This window comes from Chelonoidis abingdonii, chromosome 2, assembly GCF_003597395.2.
Source record: "Chelonoidis abingdonii isolate Lonesome George chromosome 2, CheloAbing_2.0, whole genome shotgun sequence".
Taxonomy (NCBI): Eukaryota; Metazoa; Chordata; order Testudines; family Testudinidae; genus Chelonoidis; species Chelonoidis abingdonii.
The window spans coordinates 115,929,880-115,944,734 of record NC_133770.1 but is presented as its reverse complement, the minus strand read 5'-3'; the positions used below and the strand labels follow the sequence as shown (position 1 = coordinate 115,944,734).

General features: G+C 42.3%; 1 non-coding gene across 1 annotated transcript; it reads right to left on the bottom strand.

Moving 5' to 3' along the window:
* Positions 1 to 14,462: 14,462 nt before the first annotated feature.
* Positions 14,463 to 14,565, bottom strand: LOC116821853 (U6 spliceosomal RNA). Its single transcript, XR_004373026.1, has one exon. It is a non-coding gene; the product is annotated as a U6 spliceosomal RNA (small nuclear RNA).
* Between the last annotated feature and the right edge of the window lie 290 nt (positions 14,566 to 14,855).

Genomic DNA, 14,855 nt, shown 5'->3' with positions numbered 1-14,855 from the left:
ACAAGGAGTCTGGTGGCATCTTAAAGATTAACAGATTTATTTGGGCATAAGCTTTCATGGGTAAAAAAGCGACTTCTTCAGATGCATGGAGTGAAAATTACAGCTGCAGGCATTATTATACTGACATATGAAGAGAAGGGAGTTACCTCACAAGTGGAGAACCAGAGTTGACAGGGCCAATTCAACCAGGTGGAATGTAGTCCACTCCCAATAACTGATGGGATGTCAATTCCAGGAGAGAGAGAGTTGCTTTTGTAGTGAGCCAGCCACTCCCAATCCCTATTCAAGCCAAAATTAATGGTGTTAAATTTGCAAATGAATTTTAGTTCTGCAGTTTCTCTTTGAAGTCTGTTTCTGAAGGTTTTTTTGTTTAAGTATGGCTACTTTTAAATATGTTAGAATGTCCAGGGAGATTGAAGTGTTCTCCTACTGGTTTTTGTATGTTACCATTCCTGATGTCTGATTTGTGTCCACTTATTCTTTTATGTAGAGATTGTCTGTCTGTCTGTCTGTCTGTCTGTTTTATCATATATCACACATATGCCATCATGTGCCAGCAATGTCCCTCTGACATGTACATTCAGCAAACCGGACTGTGTATGATCTGCTGGTTCCCTAGTACTAGAGCTAAAGTGGTCCATCTGTGTTGGACTGGGTGGGGTGGCAGGAGTTATAGGGTATGCGTGGGAGTCAGGAATCTGTTTTTGAAGGGGGATTTATTCAAACTTTCACCCAGCTTCTATGTCGCTCTTTAGGTTTGAACTGCTGCTTGTCTTGCCCAATCAGCTCAGTCCATAGGCAATAGGATGGATTTTGAAGGAAACAGAGGGTATTAAACCTAACAGAATGTCACGGTTAGAGAGTAAAATGGGCCCTAGGCCCCTTTGTTCCCTCTTGAGCGCACTCCTTAGGGAACAGACCTGACTTCCTGCACCTCACCCTGGGGGGAACAATGCGGGTCCAACCACTCTTAGCAGGGCCACCCTTAAGGAAAATTATGCCTGGGAAAACTTGTATCTCCCCCCCTACATTGCCCCTGACACCTGCAAATGTTTCTCCTCACCTGGGCTTAGTAAGGGGAGGGAGGTAAAGCAGCAGTTCCTGATGCTCCCCTCACAGCACAGCACAGCCTAGGTGAGGATAGTGATCTGGACGCATAAAGCCTTTGGTGCTGCTCCTTGCTCTCCCTCTCACAGTCCCCTAGGGGAGAGGGGCAAGCAGTATCTGTGCATCACTGCTCCCTCCCCCTCCCCACGTTCCTCCGCTAGGTGGAAGCACGGAGAAATCAGCTAGCACTCTGGGGATCTTTGACAAGCGAGGTGATTAAAGCAACTTGAAAACAGCTTCTTTAACACAAATCATTTATTCATTCACCTAAAGGTGCTAAGCATGTGGAGAGTGAAGGGTAAAAACAGTAAAGGACTACATGCATGTTCTAGCTAGCCCACTCATCTGTGGCTCTGTGCTGGGAGAAGCTGACTGCCTCTCCTGCTCCTTGCCAGCCTGTCCGCTCTCACTGACACTTCTTGGGCAGTCTCTGGCCACTTACTCAACCCCCACTCCCTTTCTAAGCTGCAGGGTCCCCTCATGCTTAGGATCCCCATTTTCCCCTAGACTTTACCTGCAGATGAGTAAACCATTCTAGCCTGGCTGGAGCCAGGTAGGGGGTATTCTCCAATTATCCTCATTTTTCTCTCCAGGGCTTTTCTATGTCATTGTTTTGTCTTTCCTGCTTAGTTCCTTTTAATAATCCCTTTGATCCAACTCCACAGCAAGTAACCCATTTGTGAGCAAACACAGCAGCGCATTAATAAAAAATAATGCAGTTATTTCCTGGTCTGCCATATCAAGCAAAGGTCAAATACTAGAAAATGGGGCATGGGACTTAAGGGAAAAACAGATCAAATGCTAAACTGATTTAATTGGAATTTATGCAGGAAGTAGTTAACATGTGGAACAGACTGCCAAGGACCGTAATAGAAACAGGTCTGGTATTATAAACAGTGTCAAAATTGAGTTGCAGGCTCTGTGCAAGGAGATAGAGGAAACATGAGCAAATCTTGTTTCAGCAAAACTGCCTTTTTATAGGGGAAAGGGATATATAGAGAGTGCAAACATGCTGGAGAGAAACTGATGTACTGGGACCGGTTGTATTTCACAACAAATACAGGAAAGGGACCCCTTTTCCAGCTCTGATGCCATTTTCCCTTCAGGGGACGATCATCACTCAGACAATCTATGTACAGTGCAATCTTGATTAACTGAGACACAATTAACCTACGCTGTGTTAAACAGGAGTTTTGATTATGTCCCTTGGGGTTGCACTTTCAATCCAGCTGTCTGCTGACATGCATCTGATGAAGTGAGTATTCACCCATGAAAGCTCATGCTCCAAAAATGTCTGTTAGTCTATAAGGTGCCACAGGATTCTTTGCTGCTTTTAATGAGTATCTTGTCTCAAGTGCATGGAAGAAGACTGGGATACATAGCAGACCTGCTTCTGCATTTTAGTTGCCTAATTCAGTGCTAGGCCAGACAGTTCCACTTATTGGCCCTTTTCTAGAATGCAAAAACTCTGGGGCAAGAGGCACAGTGGGAAGGGGTACACTGGCTCCAGAACAATCCAAAGCATTTGATCAGGTCTCTTTTCAGTATTTGTGAATAGTGTGGAGGAAATATGAGGTCCTTGAGGAATTCATCAGGTGACTGCTGATGCTCTACAAATGTGCTTCACCTTCCTCTTTGACAAATACTGGGCAGGATGAAGATTAGTCTACTCAAGAGTACAGCAGGATTGTCCTGTAAGCACCCTATTGAATGTGTTCCCCCTAAACTCTCTCCAGGGAGTGTGTTGCAGCTGCATGGAAATTAGGGATGAAGATCGATCAGAATTGAACCCAGTAATAAAAGGGGCAGGAGCTGAGCCTTTGGGAGCAGTTGCCCAAGTAAGAATCGCCACGATACTGCAAGGCATTTGGCACAAGGTGCTTTGGGTGTATCCAGACCTGAGTTGATGTTTCCCTTTTCCGCATCAAGAAATGTCCCTGGGAGTGTGTGTGGATATTTTGGGCAGGCTTATCAGTGATGAGCAATGACATTAAGTTGTTGAACTTGGGAAAGCAAGTGGCTGGCTGTAATGGAAACTGAAGGTGAGCCTGAATCCGACCAATTTACTCTGTCAGTAATTTCCTCAGTCGTGTCTTCCTTTCCCAAGTTCTCACAAAACATGATACCTTTGCTTTCCACTTTCTGTGGGGCAGTATAGCCTGTTTGAGGAGCTGCATTGTTTTTCTTTCTATGAATTGGCATGGTGGGTTGTGGTGATTTGGTTCCACCTTAGTGTTCTTTAGTATTTAGTGAGTGATAAAGAAGTGACAGAAAAGGCAGAGTTACATCAGAAAACAGGGATAATTGCCTTAACTCTCACTAAGATTTTGTCTTCACTGCCAAAAAATGGTGTTACCGTAGGATAACTAATGAATGTTCGCTGTTTGTCTTGCGTACTTATATGACCCCCCCCCAGCACCACAGCATCTGATCCCCTCTTTATCTCAATGTATTTATCCTTACAATACTCCTGTGAGGTAAGGAAGTGCTATTATTCCCATTTTACCAGTGCTGAACTGAGTCAGAGAGGCTAAGTGACTTGCCCAGGGTAAATAAAAGGTTTATGGCAGAGCAGGGAACCAAACCTGGGTCTCCCAAATCCTAGGCTAACATACCCACCACTGAATCATTTCTCCTACCCTGCTGTAAATACCTAGTAAAACTAATGCCTAGCCTCTGCTATGAGGTAAACTAGGTGAGATCAACCATTGGCACAGGTGAGGACTAGTATTGACCATACCTAGCTCTCTCTTGGAGAAAACTACAAGTGTCTTGTATCTGCTAGAATTTTAAAGTGTCGTTATCCCACAGCTAAAAAAAAAAAAATCCCACCTTGTTTGCAGTGAAGACCTGGAAAATCAGAACATCACCAGTTTCACCTCTGTGAGTTGCAGTTCAGATGACCTAACCACACTCACATATACGTTCACCCAAACAAGAAAACTCCCCCATTGAAAGAATGGGAATAAGGTGACCTGTCATATGTTACACAGTGGTAAAATGAAAAGGGTGGGGGAAAGGAAAAGCAAAACTGGTTGTGCAAAATAAAGAGGCTAACGTTTTCCAGGTTTTGTTGAAAACTTAAAAAAACAAAAAATTTTTTTTGAGGAATCTGCAATTTTTTCACAATTTGATTTTTATTTTTATTTTTTTAAAAAAAAGGCAGTTAAAAACGTCTGATCTGCTGTATTGCTGAGCAAGAAGCATAATATCGTTCTGACAACTGATAGGAAATTTATTATTAGTTTTAATATTCCTCCCTAGAAAGAAGATAGTGCAGGATCTGGATTTATTTGAATCTTAAAGGCTTCTAACAGTAGGTCTCTCAAGTACATAGAGAAGAAATGGTAATTCTAAGGTACATTAAAGGCATGCTGGATCAACCCTGTCAAATGACAAATGTAGTAGCATCCCCATGCAAGAGTAGAAGTTAGCCTTTGGTTGACTGGTTAGCTTTTGGGGGAAGGAGGATGTCTAAGATGATGTAAAAGAGCATTAATTTCTATTGAATATTGAAGATAGAATAAGTATGCCAACAGACTGCTGCTCACTCTTCCCTACAAAGATCTAGATTTGTCTCATTTCTTCAGTTAGGGATCCTATGGGGAAAGATTTTTAAATGTGCTCTCATTCATAGTCTATCTTTGTATGCATTAACATCTAGCTCATTGAAGTTTCTGGTACTTATAAGGCAGGACCTAGCATGTTAGAGGCACAATATCTCCCCAGGAGGCTTTGAGAAATAAATGAAACCTGTGAGTCATCTTCTTTTTTCCTCTTACATTTGCTTTTTTTTTTTCTGTTACTTGTGCTTCACCCCCACCAAAGTGACTTCCAACCATAATGCAACAGACTATAATTTAGTTCACTAAGCTGCTTTAAGATGTGGTCCAAAAATGCCTGGATGATGAGTCTTTTTTTTAAATGTAGGTCCTCTAAGCAGAACACTTCTTTGGTTCACATCTATTTCTCTTCCTGACTATTGGTTCTGAATGTGCTATACATGAAATGAGCCCTTGTAGTGACAGTGAGGGGAGAAATGAAGGTGGGTGGCCGCCACGCTTATATGCTCTATTCTGGGACTACTAGAAGTCAGAGCAACCTCAGGACACCTTGATGCCAGCAACCTTCAAACATGTCAGGTACAACTCCTCACTCCCTGGCAGGCTAGAATGAAAGTAGTAAATCTCCTATTTCTATACACTCTATTATTGTTAACTTGTATTAGTGTCCAGGGCACTCATTTGGGATTGAGGCCTCACTGTCCTAGCTGCTGAACAAAAACATAGCAAAACGTGGTTCCTACCCCAAAGAGTTTATAATCAAACTTTGGAACAAGATGAAGGAGAAAGCAAAGGGAGGGTATAGGTAACACAGAAAACAGCATGAGATTACATAGGCTCTTAATACACAACTTGAGTTTGATTAATTTACTGCTGTCCCTGTTTACTGCAGCTGTGAGAAATCTCAATGAGGCATGTTCATTCAGTGTTCTCTTCACACTGTTTTCATTAACCTGTTGTGTCTGATGCCTAACAACTAGGATGATTTAATAACACAATTGCCTGAACATATATGGAGAAAGAACAGTGTGAACAATGTACAGCAAGTATGGAATGTGTTCAGAAGGAAAGTTTTAGTAGAAAGTGCAATTTTTTTTTCACACAATAATAATTTTGTTTGCTTGTGTGGATAACATGGAGGCAGGCTCTTTGTGTCTCTGAATTTCTTAGGTATAGATAAGGGAAACATTTATCAGTGTACATAGTAGTGTCTAAAATAACTGACAAAAATCATTTCTCCAAGATATAAATGCCTTTAATTCTTCAATACTGTCATCTAGACACTCTCAGTAATATTACAAGAAATATTGAAGAAATTTTCTGCTAACAGGGAAAGAAACAATTGTGAGAAAAATAGCTGACAGAGTTTTTGGGTGCTGCAAGTCACTGGCCCTGGCAATCACCACTGAGAGAAACATGCTTTTATTAATATTATAAATATCAACCCATGATCCTGACTGGAATAGCCAGATGCCTACTCTCTAGCGCTTGACGCTGTACAATTGAAAAATAACCAATTTCAATAATAGAAAAATGATCAGCAATTGGAATCTTCTAGTAGATGGGGTGGGGAAGATCCCTGATTTGCTCTGACTAAATATCCCAACAAACAGAACTGGAAAGTGATTAAACAGTACAGCCTTTCTTCTCTCCAATGTTTAGCAAGCCCCTTATTTTTGCCTAAATCCATCTCAGGGTTTCAGCAGATCTGACTTCAGCAAATTGGGCTAGGTATTGTATTAGCAAAGGAATGGAGTGTAGGGAGGAAAGCAAAGTATCTTAAATCCCCCAATTTGGGAAGCCTGGGAATATAAACAAAATTGGATAAAATAGCTGACCAGAGCCCAGAAGAGCATCTGAAACCACATTATTGCCAAAAGTTGGTGACTTTAAGAATCGGACAAATCTGATGATCATAGACAGGAGAGTTAGATAAGGTTAGGCTAAGATCTGGAGGGGAAGATGGTGTGGGAGGAAGGAAAGACACCCAACGTGCTCATCAAAAACATTCTATTCTTTTCTAAGTAGTTGAGCCCTTCAATGCCCATCTCTCTGTTAGACAACTGCCTATCTATAACTGTCCTCTGATTACTGAAAATGTATTCTGTTTCCCCATTGAACAGAACAGTATATTCTCTGGTTGTGTGGTTTTTTTTGTAGATGAAGTTCTACCCTGTGCAAAACTACACCCTACTGCTTAGAACTCATTGTTATTTTTTATATAACTATTGGCTATTTCTTCAACTTCAGTAGTCATTTCAGTGGTTTTTCTTTAAACAGGACTAGCTTTCCCCTGTGCTGAGGGACTCTGACAGCATGTTGCCTTCAGTGGAGTCCACTTTTGTTTCTGCTTAGAGAAAAAGACCCTGAACCACAATACAGCCATCTCTCTGAGTCTCTTGCTGTTGATAACAAAACCAAAGAATGAATTGTGCCAGTGTGAGAATGTTGCTGTGTGCTCCACCAAGAGTGTGGCAAACAACATGTTTTCAGGAAAACAGGCCATTTGAAAATCTGAGAAAAGGCAGCCCAGAAGCCCACTGCAGGTTTAAGAAACTTTCTCTCATAGTCATACTGCTGTAAATAACTATAAGCTTACTGAACTGAAGAAAATCCTTTTGCTTTTAATCAATACAATATAGAAGTTTTCCCTTTATTTTTATTTTGTGTGTGTGGCGGGGGTGGGGGTGGGGGGGGGAATACAAGGGGGTGTGTACCTTTGCCCAAACTCCTGTAATAATGCCCAGTTAAAGACCAGTTTGGGAGCAGGTATCACCACTGACATTCCTATAGAGTTGAAGTTTAGCTCTCTTCCTGGAATCCATCCATTGCTAATTTTGAATGGTCCATCATTGCCTTAATATCTGCATCAGCCTCTCGGCTGGAGAGATTGGGTTGGGCACACATTATGCGAAGGCTGGATTGTCCCCAGGTTCACATAGCGGGAGATTTGGCAAACGGCCAAATCCATTTTGTTGTGAGTTAACTTTGTTCGTTCCCCAAGTTGGATTTAATGGATACATTTTTAATTTTTAGAGTGTGTGTCCCTCACAGTAGTGAATCTTTCAGATGTTACTTACCCAAGGGGAAGGAGAGGCTTTTGCAGAAAGGTGAGAGAATTACAGTTCTTTCTCCAATGTAAATCAGACACTATCAATGACCTGCAAGTGTGTTTGGAGTGGGGGGAGTCAGAGGCCTTTAGAAATATGTGTTGAGTGCCCTTAGTATCCAGGGAGAACAATGGGCATTCAACACATTTGTCATGTACCTTACCTTTAGTTTTCTTTTTTGGGTATGAGTCATTCAGACCTGCCACGGATCACTGACTCCAGCTCCATGTGATGTATTAGTACTGGTTATTTTGGGGCCATTCAGCACATAATACTAAGGCACTTTTAATTTATATGTTTTGTGGACAGGAGGCTTTTGCAATAGGTTATGGATGGCTCCTTTCACCTCTCAAGTTCTGGCTTTTTAATCCAGCCAAATTGTGAGAGTAACTAGAAGTTTGTTACCCTCTGATGGCTGTGTGGTGGCCATTGTGAAATGAGTTGTTGGTCTCGGTCCAATTCTTGGTGGATGTGTCTCCATATTATGAAACACTACCATTAACTGGCATCATTGTTGGCAGCATCAGCCCAGACATCAAGATGTCGGATTGAACTATCTGCAAACTCATAGAGGTGATTCTCTCCTCCCTCTACCACTCCCCTCCCCTGTTAGGGTACTTTATTCTGTGGATGGACTTCATTCTCCAGAGTAGTTAATCTGCCATGACTTTCTGAGCATTAACACACTCGCAAAACTTGCAAATCACATCCTCTTCTTTGACCCTAGTGCGTGGTCAGTTTATGCCTTGGAGCTTTGGGACTGGTAACATTTCTAGTTTTATTAACATCTGCTAAATGCGGGTGCTGGTCTTATAAGTGTCAAGGGTGGGTTTTTTGAAAGAGCTCAACACCGGCTCATCTCCACTCTCATCAAAACCAATGTTCATTAACTTCAAAAGGAGTAGAGTTAGACCAACACTGACCATGCCCCTCTCTTCCTTTTTGATAGCTCATTTAGCTATTTGTCGTGTTACTGTTCTGCACCCGTAAGTTTCACAGTTAATAATATAGTGAATGAACAATGAATTTCCTTTCTCTAGTTTTCTGTGTTGCTTTTTAAGTTTAAGATTCATGCGCTGCCCACAATCTGTTCATGCACCTTCCCCAGGCAAGCAAATCAAGGTCATTGTACAGGACTTGACCTTCCTACCCCAGTGGGAGCAAGATTGAGGCCATGATCCTGATACCCCATGGTTTTTATAGTCTGTGACAAAATAAACTGGAGCAGGTGACTGGGCTTGGCTGTGCATTGTTTTATATCACTCTCTTGCTCTCTCTTACTTCACTTTTGTATCCTTAAATGACCTCATTGAGGTTAGACGTGGTAGCAGATAATGTCAGTCTCCTGTATTTTTAGAAGTGTGAAAACTGCTGTGGGCATAAAAAGGGGGCCTTCTTCAGTCTTTGTTCTTGCTTTCTTCCAGCAGTAGACTCCTGGCGCTCACCCTATTCCCCCACCCCCGTGCTTCTCTCCAAACCCATGAGGTGCCACTGCTCTTGCACATTCCATCTAATGCCCAGTTTTAAAAAATAAGCTTCCAGTCTCAGAACACTAGCTACGGAGAGAGGCCTGTACAATCTTAATTGTGTGTGTGTGTGTGTGTGTGGTGCGCGCACTGTGATAGTCTTGAATTACATGGTCACATCCTATTTTTTTTCCACAGGACCCCTGTGATGATTTAGGGGCTCTCTGTGCACTGTGTGAATTCTGGTTGATGATATGAAGTTGTATCATGAAACGGCTGCATCATGGAAAGCCTCTGTATGTGTATGTACCATGAGCTGGCAGGGTTCCATCATGTCTTCCTCAAACTACCAGGGACAATAGAGAATACTTACAGAGCTTTGAATGGACAATAGAGAGGCTAAAGGAGTTTGCTCAAGATGGGAAAAGATACTTCATTCTCTGCCTGAAGAGAGGGGGGATGAGGAGAGCAGCAGAAATTTACCAGACACAGAACAAAAGAGTCAAGGCATTGTGGGAGTGAGGGGTATATAAGCAAGCTCAATCGCACAGGAGAACTTGGGGCATGACACAGGAAGTCTTGGCAAGATGGAGACAACTAGCCATGGTGAGGGAGAAGCACTCCAACATGCTGGGGCCTGATGAGGCAGAGTCCCTTGCCTCTCTATCTGAGCCCAGATAGTCCCAGGCCTCCCAAGGAAAGGGTGGGCTTGTGAGGGGCCCTGTATTTAGAATTTGTTTGTATTGGTTTTTTTTCTAAACGATCTGTACTGTCTGCTTTTTCTGATAAGTAAATGAGCAATAAATGTGTTGGAATTCTGTTCAAAGTGTCCATGTTACCTGCTTTACAAGTACCATCTGACTCAGAAGGCTCACATCTGTGATGGGATTCTGGGAGAGATTGTGTTGTGAGCTACAGCCCTGAGCCAAGGGTCTAGGTCTGCTCCCTGAGATTGATCCTAGAGACTCCAAGACAGAGGCAGTGCATAGACTCCATTCAGGCTCTGGGAGGCTTAAAACACCTAGGGATCCAGAAGCTGGACTTCCCTTACAGGAATCTGGTGGGCAGCTGGTTGTGGAGCCCAACTGGAACTCTGACACCTCTGCCTCTTGCAGCACACAGGGGTCCTGCTCTGGGGATGAATCCAGGTTGCAGGGCTGGCTCCAGGCACCAGTGGAGGAAGCATGTGCCTGGGCGGCACAAGCTAAGGGGCGACATTCTGTCCATTCTTGGAGTGGTACAGTCAGGGCAGCCTTTTTTTTTTTTTTTTTTTTTTTTTTTTTTTTTTTTTTGCTGCTTAGGGTGCCAAAAATGGTAGAGCTGGCCCTGCCAGGTTATGTAGTGCAGAAGGCAGTTGTATATAGGACCCCTACCTCATTTGTTTACTGAGTCCCTGTCAAGGCTGATTTCCCTACTCTGGCACTTCGAGTGCAGAAGGTGGGGGCCCACAAGGATTCTAAAAATCAATAATGGCCACTCTAGGCTTGTATTGAACTCCCAAGGTTACAGCTTTTCTCTGATCTTAGATGGGTACATGCTGCCACCACCCAAGTGCAGAACCCCTTTGAGAGCCCAGGAAGGCGCACTTGGGAATTCCTTCCTGTGGAGTACCCTCAAGCCCTTTCATACACACACTCCTTCGGGGAGGAGCCAAGAAAGGAAAAGAAGGGTGGGGGGGGGAAAGAAATCAGTTGTTGCCATCAGCTAACTAAAAAAAAAACATGTGCACAACCTCTCAAGACACAGAAATCCAATACTGAGGATTTTTCATACCTGGTCCCAAGCTTCTTGGAGCATAGATCCAGCCCTGGCCACCTCTCTAGCCAGTAGAATCCCAACAAATGGACAAAGGGGGAGTTTTTTCTCAATTTTAAAAAGTTCTAGCTTTCCCATTGGCTCTTTTTGGTCAGGAGGCCACTCACTTCCTTTTACCTACGTACAGCAGTGAGACTTTTTAACTCTTTACAGGTAAAGCAAGTAGAGAACAGCTATTAAGACAGATTTTTATAGCTACTGGCCAGCTGGGTGTCCATAAAAGGGAGCTACCCCTCTCCCCATTTATCACAGCCTCCTTCTCAGTTCCTTATCTGATGTCTCCCTTCCCTCCATTCACCCCTTTATCTGATCTGTGCCTGCACCTTCATCCCCCTGCTTCCAATCACACCCCCTTCACTTTCCATATACCCATCCCCACTGGCTCCACTCTTCTTCTCTGGGATCCTTGTCCATACCAGTGTTCCCCTCCACTTCCTTGTCCCAATCATAGACCAGCCAGTCCCAGTTTATCTCACGCACTATCTTCCCATCAGAGCTCTCTCTCTTCTTCTCTGCTCCACTGGTTCTCAACCCTAGTTTCTTTGCCCAGCCAATCCATCTCCTCCTCCCAGCCCCAGCTTCTCTCATCTCCCCACCCTTCAGAAGGTCCACCTCTTGTCTTCTCTGCATTCAATTCAGGTAGCTTCCTCCTCACTGCCTGGCATTCAGCAGGAGCACAGGAGAGACAGGTGCCCTGCTCTTAGTTCTGGTGCTTGGACCTGGGGTAGATCCTAGAGCAGCTAGCTGGTTCGTGCAATTGCAGGGAAAGTTCTGCTCAGCCCCCTGCAGTCCCAGACTGGAGCATGCTCATTGTGGATGAAGTCTTCAGGGGATTAAGCTGTGAAGCTCTAGTAGTCTGTACTGAGCATGTGCGAACTGCATTTCTTCAGATGCTTAAAACTTGGACAAACTTGGGCGAGTTTTCACCGGGATGATAAAAAGCACCTCCTGCCAAATTTCAAGTCTCTTCTGCACAGCAGTGTGGCACTAAAGCTTCTCAAAGAGAAGGTCATCAGAATGTAATATGGGCAAAACAAGCTATTCCTGAAAACAGGGGTAGGAAAAAATACATTTGGGGAGGGGGGGTTGGGCAGAAATTTTCCAGAGAAGTTCAGCCTAAGGTAGACACCTGGCATAGAAAACTTCAGCCTGAATGGTTAACGTATAGCAAAGTTATAAAGCAACTGAAAACAGGGGTGTTATGATAGGAACCGTTAGGCACCCTTAATAATAGGCTGGGCTACCAGCCTGAGTATAATCACACTATATTTTCAAGTGGTACCTGATTTATAATCTGCCATTTGGATTATGATCTGTTAGGCTTATGATCTATTAAAATATACTTTATTATAAATCATATGCTGGTAACTGACACAGATGACCAAAACCATGAAATTTTTAAACACTTCTGAACCACAGATTTACAGTGAAACAGGGTTGGCGATCATGTGAGTAATAGAACAGAGAGCACGTATTGACGGATTGTGTTCAGAACCACATTTCAGATCATACCCTTGGGCTCAGTTTTCCAGCATATTTTATTTGCCTTGACCTTTGCTCAGACTTTAGAATGTTGACTAACCACCTCATGCTGACAACGTCGTTAAGCATTTTGGAGAGAAATCTATGCAAAGGCTGAGATCGTCTGCAGACTTTTTAAAATGTCTTAAATGCTGCAAACTTTTATGGAATATTAACACCATGACCTTTGCTTCACAGCACCGATAGCAGAGGAAATCTCATTATAGCCACTGCAGTGTAACTTCAGTTTGACTCTGTTTTGCTTTTTCTTTCTAAAAACCTGCTGAAAATGTAATTCAGCCCTTAAGGCAAAGGTATTTTATCCTACTGTTTTATGAGGGTTTTTTAATTGCAATATGAGTTGTATTTCACAGCATGGTAGACAGCTCTGTAACAGCTTTTGGAGAGAGGTTGGAGTAGAAATACTTGGACCTCCATAGAAGCCCACTTCTTTCTAAATGTTGTGGGTGATATGATAACCCAACCCACACAACAAAGCACAATTACTCACTTGTGCTAGCCACAAAAGTCCGTCAGACAAAAATTGATGGGATACCTTATTTTACTGACAAAAGGTGATATTATGGTCCTTCGTTACAATCATGCAACCCATTTAAATCAATGAGCTTTTATGGCTGTAAGAGCAGTGTTTGGCTCTAGTGTACTATACCAAGGCATCACATTTGGATACTAACACAGAGCTAGACCTTTCAATGCTCACCTCAGAAATCTGGGGTTCTCAGAATTAGTTGTTTGTTTGTTGTTTTTCTTTCACCCCGTTATACAGAAACAACTCAGCTGTTATTTTGGCTATACATTCAGATTCTGTTAGTGAGGTATTCCTGTTTTACTGGCCTTCAGGTAAATGCATTGGTTGTCAGTGCAACTAAATCCCATGAAATGAAAGAAAATATTTAAATCAGTTACTTAGAAGCCATTTAAGGATCTGTCTTCAAACAGGCCAGTTAATGAATATTAAGAATCTTAAATCCTACTACTTGTCTGTTTACCAGTGTTTAGCTCCTCTATATTTTCCAGGAATACATGATATAGCCATTTGATGATTTACAGAAGAAACTGTTAAGGTTGTTAAAATATCATTACCATAGCCCAGTAAAATCATTACAAGTTATTTAATTCTAATCCCTTGCCAGTGTGTCAATTTCCTCTCACCAATCCATGAGGACATTTTAGAGGTTTTCCTTGTGTTGATTTGTTCTTGAGTTGTCTGTTTTTCTTAGCTGTCTGTGACAGTTGGCTTGCAGAGATAGGATGAGCTGAGGAGTGCATGCTGTTTGAGTACAGAAGCAGAGTGGCATGGGTGATCACTGCAGAAATTTTTATACTCTTATTTTCATGAAATTATAGGAAAATACTCCTTTTCCAGGCTTGTTTAGATTCAGGTTGGCTACTGTCTTTCTTTCATCGGTTCCCTGTCTTCAGGGGTTGATTTTGACGACACTTCAGCTTTTGATACGCAGTCTGCTTAATGAATGCGCAGTGCATTTCTAATTTGGCTGTGTCCTGTTGGGGAATGGTTCAGATAACTTTTAGTTTTTTGAATTTCCTTTTGATTCTGTCCATTTTGGGAAATGTTCCTTTGGTTTTATTAGCATTCAACAGGAAATTAAAAAAGGCAAAATACTCATTCTTTATAAAATAATTTTAGCTTTAAAAACAGTCTTTTTTAAAAATCAGTACTTCTTAGAGTCTTTCAGCTAAAGAAGTTGTTGATACTTCATATCAATTTTTGGAGAGTTCATTCTTCTTGTCTTCCTGAGCAGGGCACAGGAGCTGCTGGAGCACAGACAGTAATTAGTTAATTCTGCATTAATATAACTATTCTATACTTAATGACTTTCTACATTAGTAATCAGCTGTACTAGATGGAATGTTTCACAAATGTGGGTGTTATCCTCGTGTAGGGGCCATGCTAATCTCTGTATCATTCCAATTTTATATGTGCTGCAGATTACATTTCAGGGTGGTACATAAAGCCTTTTATCACTTACATAGCAGTGATATTAAGAAACCACACACTCTTCTTGCATTTAGTTAAAATACTTTCAAATATGCCTTTCAGAATGGTTTGCCATTTCAACATTTAAAAAATAATCAACATTTTTTAACAAAACATTTCCCTACTACACACATTTTTCTCTAAAGTTTTAAGGACGCAGAATTTTCTTGAAAAGGGGAGCTGGTAGAGGCCATTGGTGCTGAGTTTCTAATCTGCTGGGGTGGGGTGCTCCACCCAGGCCCTGCTCCCAATC